The sequence below is a fragment of the Pinus tabuliformis genome, chromosome 9 (genome assembly GCF_031772625.1).
Source record: "Pinus tabuliformis cultivar Carrire ecotype Pingquan chromosome 9, CPIR1, whole genome shotgun sequence".
Taxonomy (NCBI): Eukaryota; Viridiplantae; Streptophyta; class Pinopsida; order Pinales; family Pinaceae; genus Pinus; species Pinus tabuliformis.
Genome location: NC_142307.1, coordinates 1,250,389,767 through 1,250,398,954, shown reverse-complemented (window position 1 = coordinate 1,250,398,954; position 9,188 = coordinate 1,250,389,767).

The following is a 9,188-nucleotide window of genomic DNA, read 5'->3' as shown; positions in this document are numbered from 1 at the left end:
TATTTATTTAATTTTCTTTAGGAATAATTATTAAATCATTGTTTAAATAATTATTGCTTGTTGCGTTTGTCTAAATCCACTAGGAATAATTAAATAAATCACTATTTATATTTAAAAAAAATAAATTTTACTAATATATATATATATTTTAGTTTTTATTTAATTAAACATCATATATATAAATAAATACGTTTATATAAAAACATATATAAAATAATTATTTACTAAATTATAAGAATATATATATATATATATAAACTAATTAATTAATAAAGTTTCCCCTAACTATTGGTCCATTCAAAAGTTGCCGTTTATTTCTAGCCGTTGGAACGATTAGTCTCTCTATTTAACTTCTTGCCATGATCTAATTCTTCATCTTGTCCTCATGATGAACCACACTTGCTAGTTCGAAACGCGTTGACAAATGAATTTTGATATGATTATCGCTGAAAACATGTCTCAAAGACTTGATATGGATCATAGAAGCCTTAATTCAATATTTATTTATTATTCCTTATTTCCATTATTGGAATAATTGTTAAATCACTATTTAATTCTTATTTCAATTTCACACCATTCTTAATCCTCGCGAAATAATTAATAAATCATTTTATTTGTTAATTATTTCTAGATAAATATATTTAACCATTTTAAATATATTTTCCCTCTCCAATAAATATAATAAAGTATTCCTAGTGGTTAGATCTTGATTTGGTCAATATTATTTTTATTATTCTCCAATTTCGAGGTTAACTCAATACTTTGTTATAAATAAGAGGGTTTTCCATTCATTTTCCACCATGATCATTACCATCGTCACCATTATCGTCTCTTTTATTTTGAACTCCCATTGGATTTCTCCACTTTGTTTTGGGGTTTTCACACATTTAGAGAGAAGATTGACTACTGAAGCATTAAGGATATCAAAGGACCTATCCCACAGAGGGGGATTTGCAAAAACTTTTGTAGATCTCCTTCATCAGGTGTTATCAAAAAGATAATTTATTCATCTTAAAGTCTTTCCATTTGGTCTATTGCATTGGATATCTATATTGTTGTTTGCTGTTTTGGATTGTATTTGCTATTTTTTTTGCAGCTTTTCCACTTTTTATTGTAGATCTGAATCGTCAGCAGCCACAAATTATTGTTAGTGTCACTTGTCACCTAGTGACCTAATTGAAGTGTTTTTGGTACACATTCTAAGAAATTTCACACCAATAACATCCAAACTAAGAATTGAAACTTCTCATCCAAAAACTACCATCCCACATTGATATGAAAATCACTCGTGAGTGATCTCAGTTAATTAATTAATGAATGAAGGTATTACAGACTCATGTGTTGGTGTGTGTCTATGTTATCTTAGGCAACGGATCGATCAGATTGCAAAATACACAAACACTAGAAAATGGAAAATAGTAAGAGAAACACAGTAAGCAAATACAAGAACACAACAAATTAATAAGGAGTTCACCCAATCCTCCTGGGCTACGTCTCCGGTCCAACTTTCAGTGGTGGCCTTCTTTTTATTGTGTCTTTAAAGCAGAGTTTTTACAATGAGGAGCTCAATTTGAGTCTCCTGAAACAGATAATGCTTAGTAGGGTGGTTCTTGGATTCCCCAAGCCACTAGAGTGCATAGACTCTTCCTTACCAAGTCTCGACCTCACTGGTCTTAATGGGATGAGTCCAATCTGGTACTCGGTTCCTGACAGATATCCTCACAGGGATCGCTTGAACCTCTCAAGCCTGGTTCTATCTACTCGATGCTGCCTTAACTCTGTAGGTCAGCTCGACTCTCTGTTTTCTGCTTCTTGCTTCACTGTCTCCTTCTTCCTTTTCACTGTTCCCCTCTCTTGTTCTGTTTTTTGTCTGTTCATGGCTTAAAGCCAATTTGTCTCATGATTGTTTACTTCCTCTTCTACCCCTTAGATCACCTGCTACTATTTGCTTGGAGTTCCCTGCCTCTGTGTCATCGCCCTTATGTAATATCTCACAGGGAAGTGGCCACTTGTCCTCTCACGAACTGCTCCAGCTCTTCCCCAAACGGTTTGGTATTTTGGTTACATTGTGAAATGATTCATCCGCCAACTCAGTGGTCAAATCGGACATCAGAATTTTATATGCCGTAGCTTAATTCTCCCTCCAGATCCAGTTTCTCATCGGGTGCAATATCCGTTGTTAGATCTGTTTCCCCCAGATCCTACGGTGCTCGATCTTATTGTGGGGTTGACTTGCTCGGACATTAGCCCACGATGAGAGGCAGTTTTCTCTCTCATTTGTCGGACACACATCGTTCGCTGTATGGCATCGCTGGGTCTCCTGATAATTCCGCTTACCACCTAACACGCCTCCAATATTCCACCAGTTTTGGAGTGCGGGACCCGCCTTTCCCTTTAGTGCTTTTCCCACGATTTTCAGCTTCTCTTGTGACTAAGCACTTGAGGCCTTTCCATTTCGAGGGGTTTTTCCCATTAGCGCTAATCGCACATCAGAATCAGCCTCCGTTTTCCAATCGGACTTCCTAATTGCTAGTTTGCATCCTGCGTGGTCTCCATGGGCCTCGGTCATCACGCTTTGACGGAGGTTCTCATCGTTCCTTACTGGCTACAAACTGCCACTTTCCAGAGGTCCTTCCTGATAGCTCTTTGTTCACAAGTTTTTGAAGTCTGTCACAATTTGATATAGTCATAAAAATCTGATAATTTTCATGGATCCAATTCGGATCACGACCTTACTGAAAAAGCTTTTGGACCACCAAAATTTAGTTTTCAAGCATCGACTAAGTGAGGGTACAATTGTATCACTTGTCCAATCTCTATCCACTTTGCACTGCTCGGCTTTGAACCCTTGAGCCCAACTCTGAGGTACTCAACATCTCCCCTACACGTCGTCCTCACCTTCTTGTCCAGAACTGTGTCTTCTTGCAATTCATTAAGATATTCAGGTAACAGGTCATCAATAGAAGGCAATTAACTCTGCTCTTTGGGATCCTCAATTATTGAAGGTTCAAACAATCTCAAGTAATTTGCATTCACGACTGAGTAGATGTGCATGTAAGCTGGTAGATCAAGGTGAAAAGCATTCTCACCAATTTTCTCAAGTATCTTGAAAGGTCCATACTGTTAGCCTCCTGTTGCAACAGGTGTTCATATTTCATGATTGACAGTGGAAGTGCCAAAAATGTTCATCTTTTCCATACTGCAAAAGTTCCATTTTTGAAAGATTTCTCAGTTAAGGGAAAGTCCAAACAGCCTAATCTTGGCTTCCCTAGGTTTCAATTTCTTTTTGTAGAATATAGAGAATGAATATCTACCCAAACAGCTTAATCTTGGCAGATTTGTAGATAGGTAGAGAATCAAGGGTGCTCGATAGCTTAATCTGAGCCCCTGGATGCAATAAGGGTAGATTTAGATAAGGGGGCAGTTAAAAGAAAAGAGGATAATCAGGGTCTGCAAGTCTAAGAGCACCCATTCAAAGGAAGAAAAAATGTTAGGTGTATTAGGCTGGGTAGGTAGTTTGAGGTTGCAGAAGCAAAGTTTGGATCACATTTTGTATTATCAATCAGAAATTGTCTCATCAATCACAGAAAGGTCGAAATAGTTGTCTAATGGCAGAATTCTGGTAGCATGTCTAACTCCCTTTCACCCTCCCCCTCAAAGTTTCTTGCTAACACTCCTTGAGGACTTTGGGATCTGCCCAACAAGTCCTGTTATCACTTCATTTTTGTAAAATATCAAGTCAGTTTTTGGCTTTCTCAAATGAAAAGAAGCCACATTTCTTGTGTAAAATCATTTCTCCATATCCCATTTAAATCTTATGTCTAAGTTTCAGATCATAAACTTGGCATCATTCCCCTTACATTTCCATTTCACAAACTCATATTAACTTCTAATCCTATTATATAGCTCCCTAACTAAATTTTCCCTTCCCTACTTCTACAAAAAACTATATAAAATCCCAAAAAATACATTAAATATCCCATCCTATGGCACTATAGTCATATAATATAGTTTAGGGAAATAATAGTCCATCTGGGACTACTATTATGAACCCATCCGTGTCATAACCCTGGGATTGGTCTAACCTCTGGTTAGGCTAATAACCTATACCCACCCCTTTATCCTTAAAACCTTATAATTCTACCTCCGCAGTCATTTCCCTAATGTCTAAATGTTCAATAGTTTTGGTTAAACATTAAAATTAACTCGCGACCCACATTAACCAAGGTTTTTGACCCCCTCGGCGCGTTTTTAATTAAAATATGTCGGGCGGGTCCCGTCCCTAACCTCCCGCTACCTCATCTACCCCGCTAGCCGTCAGATTGTGCGTGCCCCAGATCAACGGTGGGCGGTTATTCCTGCGCCCCGATCTGCCGGAGGTTAACGTCCGGGGGATGGGCGGTTTCCCCGTCGTACCCCCACCACGTGTCAGCCTCTCGGTGTGTTCGGAGGCCCCTCCCCCATTACCGCCTGTGCCGAAAGGTGGTGCGGGGAAAATCGGATATCGCCTTCCACCCCCCCACGTCATCATGACGTCATCATCCTGCATCGGCCTCCTGCCACCGTGTCACTGCCACGTCCTCACCCATACCGTACCGCCACATCACCCTGCCGTACTTCTGACGTCACCTTGCCACGTCACCGCCGTACTGGGACCCAATGCTGACGTCATCGCCAAAATAGGCGCGAAGCGCGAAATCTGCAGCAACGGATGCCCGTAATGAAAAACCGAGGCAGTTTTTGATGCGCGCGCTAAGTGCTAATCGCGCATCGCTAAGGAAAATAGGCTAAAATGGAAAGCCTCCTATTGCTCGGCTACCAGCAGGCCCGAAATTCGCAAAATTGACAGCAATTTCTCCACGCAGGATTCAGAAAAGGGGCAAAACAGTTCTCAAAGCAACAGAGGGCTGAACATCAGCCATAAAAGGTTGATGGGATAGTTTAAAGAGTATCAGTGGTGAGAAAAGGCACACATTCAGTGCCAAAGCACATCAAAGAAGCGGCAAAGAGTATCAATTAAATGTTTTTAATGGAAATCTTTATTTCCCAAAGCAGGTGAACATTGAATGGCCTCCAACAAAGTCAAAGAAAGCGGTGATAGCCCATCAAGACTCTCAAATCACAGTTAATGCACAATCAAAGCCACTCAAGAGCCAGGATCAGAACCCAAAGCACAGTTATGGCTAAATGAACAGCATAGAGCCATAAGGACACCACATTAACTCATTTTGATGCAGCTGCCTCCAGCGCAGCTCGAAGATATTTCCTTGCATTAATTTCAGGACAAGATTAGGTTAAAAAACTCGTTTCCCTCAGACCTGCTTTAGGTCCGCTGTAATAGATATTTTTGGATATTTTTCTCTATATAAACCACCCTAATTCACTGTTTAAAGGGTTAGTTGGTTGTATTGCTCCATGAGAGACTCGCTCTGTATACTTGATGTTTTACTTAATTAAAGACTGCTGAAAAGCTTGGAGGAATGATTGTTTGCTGTGTGTTTAATGGTTGAAGGATGAATACGGAATTCTTGTGCTGCAACATGACTCAATAAGTGTTTCCTACCTTTGTTTTCCATTGATATTCCATCTAAATAGCAGAAAGAAAGATTAGCTTAGAATTTGTTTAACTGCACTCTATGCTAAATTTCTGCTGTTTCGTTATGTTTTCATCCGAACTGGTAATAAATATGAATTCCCTTTGGCTCATATTTCTCCAATTCACCCATGTTTGACAGTTATCTAGGGATTCTTTACTGCTCCTAGATAGAGCTCATTCACCTTCCCTCTGTTAAGCTGAACGAGAGATTCTTAACTGCCTCTCATTCCTTAGCCCTCATTCAATCCTTTAGCTTGAATCATTGTTTCATGTGCAGCTAGCTTGCCCCATATTCCCCTCTTGTGACCAAGAAAACACACCAGCAGTCCTTCTCCTTGACTCCACGCCCAATGGTTTTAAAACTTTCATACTATACCTACCTCTCTACTTGAAAGCATCAATCATCCCACCAAAACTTAAACAAAACCCCTTGAACTCAATAACTAGCCTAAAATTATCATCAACAAAGCTAAATTATAAAGAGAGAGCCCTCTCTGATTGCAGGTAGGCTAGGACTTGCAATCCAAAGATTGGTTTGTGGTTACCTCGGCCGTATCCTTTAGGAGCTTAAGGACAACCTGAGTGATAACACATACCTGATAGGCTTTAGCTTTTTACCTTCACCTTGCATCTTGTCCTTACTGATATAAAGCCAGACTTGGTCACCAACTTGGAAACCATGCTCCACCCAATGCTTGTCATGCCTTGCCTTGTATTTGGCTTGGCTCTTTTCCAGATGTTCCTGTACTACTTGGTGGATCTCTTGGATTTGTTCAATGAACCTAGTTGCCTTGTCCACATCACTGTGTCCCTCAACTGTGGTGTCTTTACCAAAGACAAAATCCAAAGGAGACCTTGGTGTGAAACCAAAATAGGTCTCAAAAGGAGATCTCTGTGTAGAAGAATGTTTTGCTCTGTTGTAAGCATGCTGCACATAACATAAATGTTCATCCCAAAGCTCAGGATGCTTGCTGCAATATCCCCTGAGCAACTGGATCACTGTCTTTTTGACAACTTCTGTCTGGCCATCGATTTGTGGATGGAAACCTGTGCTTTTCTTCAGTTTGGTGTCCATCAGTTCCCACAGAGTTGACCAAAAATTCCCCAAAAATCGAGTGTCTCGATCAGATACAATGGAAGTGGGTAATCCAAAATGAACCCATACATGTTGAAAGAACAGTTTTGCAGTTTGTTCAGCTGTAATCTGTTTATTACAAGGTATCAAAATACACATTTTGCTGCACCTATCCACAAAAACATATAGATAATCATGACCTTTCCTAGATTTAGGCAGTCCTCCAACAAAATCCATGGAAACACTTTCCCAAGGGTGAGAAGGAACTGGTAATGGAGTGTACAAGCCTAGTTTTCTGTTGCTAGGTTTGCTTTTAGCACACATAGTACACCCTCTTACATATCTAGAAACTATCTCGTTCATTTTTGGCCAATAACAAAATATTTGCAGCTGTGCAATTGTTTTACTTACCCAAAAATGACCTGATATTAGAGAAGTGCGTGCTTCTCGAATTATCTTTACTCTTTCAGTTTGTGGAATGCATAGCTTCCCACAATGATATAGGAGTTAGTCCTTTACATGATAATCCAATTCTTCTACTCATTTTCCCTTACTTAAAGTTGCATATACATCTTTAAAGTCTATATCTTGAGCATATTATTCAATGCAGCTCTCATGTAACACATAACTATGCTTAAGTATAGTAGATGCATTTATAATGGGTCTAGATAACATATTTGCAACTTTATTATGTATGCTCTTTTTATATCTGATGACTAAATGAAACTATTGTAGAAAACCCATACATCTATAGTGACTTGATTGCTGCAACTTAGTTTGGGTGTGTAGATATTGAAGTGGTTGATGATCAGTATGTATTACTGTCTCTTTTCCCATTAAGTAATGTTTCCACCTTTTCACACTCTGTACTAACGCATACAGTTCTTTATCATATGTAGGATAGTTAACTACTACAGAATTAAATGTCTCAGAATGATAACATAGGGTTTACCGTGTTGTGTCAACACTGCTCCCATGGCATAGTCACTGGCATCTGTTTGGATCTCAAATGGTCTTTGATGATCAGGCAGTGCTAGTATAGGTGCTGTACTAATCTTTTCTTTCAAGGTGTTGAAGGCTTTCTGCTGTTTGCCTCCCCACTAAACACCTTGTTCAATCCTGTTAAAGCATGTAAGGGAGCTACAATTAAGGAGAAGCTAGAAATGAACTTTCTCCAATAGTGTGATGCTCCTAAGAAGCTCCTAACTTCTGTAGCAGATTTGGGTTTAGTCCAGTTTACAATGACTACCACCTTAGAGGGATCTATCTGCAATTCACCACCCCCTACTATATGTCCCAAATAATTCAAAGATGTTTTGCCACATTCACATTTTGAGAGTTTAACATGAAGTTTTTCTCTTTTCAAATCATCTAGTGTCTGCTTAACATGCTTTAAGTGTTATTCTCATGTTTTGCTAAATATCATAATGTCATCCAGATACACAATAACAAAATCATCAAGAAAAGGTCTGAGTACATCATTCATTAATCTCATGAAAGTAGCAGGAGCATTAGTTAAGCCAAAAGGCATAACTAGCCACTCATACAATCCCTGCTTTGTTTTGAAAGCAGTCTTCCATGCATCTTGTTCTGCAACTCTGACCTGATGGTATCCACTATGCAAGTCTAACTTGGAAAAATAAACAACTTCTTTCAATTGATCTAAAAGATCATCTATGCGAGGAAGGGGATAACGATTTTTTATTGTTATATTATTCAGTGCTCGGTAATCAATGCACATTCTCCACGAGCCATCTTTCTTTCTCACCAAAATGATTGGTGACCCACATGGTGATGTGCTAGGTCTGATGAACCCTTTTTCGAGCAACTCCTGCACCTGCTTCTTGATTTCTGTGTTCTCTAAAGTGGACAACCTGTACATTCCAATGTTAGGCAATGGAGCATCTTGCTGCAAAATAATATCATGCACTATTTCCTTTTTGGGTGGCAGACCTTTAGGTTCTTGAAACAAGATATCATACTCTGAAACAACCTTTTCTAAATCAGCTTGCTGTTTAGCATTACAACCCTCAAATACATTGGTTTTATCAAGTTTCTTTTCCTTTACAACCATCAGTAAGAATTGTTTGCATGAATTTATCATTCGTTTCATCTGCCTTGAGTTTATGAGAGTATAATTATTCTTGAGCTTATGAGCTCTTACAAAGTACACAATTCCATCTTTAACAAGTAGATACTTGTTCTCGGATCTATAGAAAATAACTTTTCTATCATACAAGTAAGGACTTCCTAAAACAATTCCACATATATCCAAAGGACTTATGTCTAACTCAACCTCATCTACAAATGCTGACCCAAAAGAAAACTTGAGTTTGCATTGTCTAGTCACTTGTAGTTGTGCTTTATCATTCAATAATCTTAATGGGTATGGTTTCTTGTGAGGTGTAGTTACTAATCCCAACTTCTTTACAATTGCTTTAGAAATTAAATTTACTTGTGAGCCACTATTAAACAAAGTATCAATCTTTTATGTTTGGAAATAACTCGAATATGGAA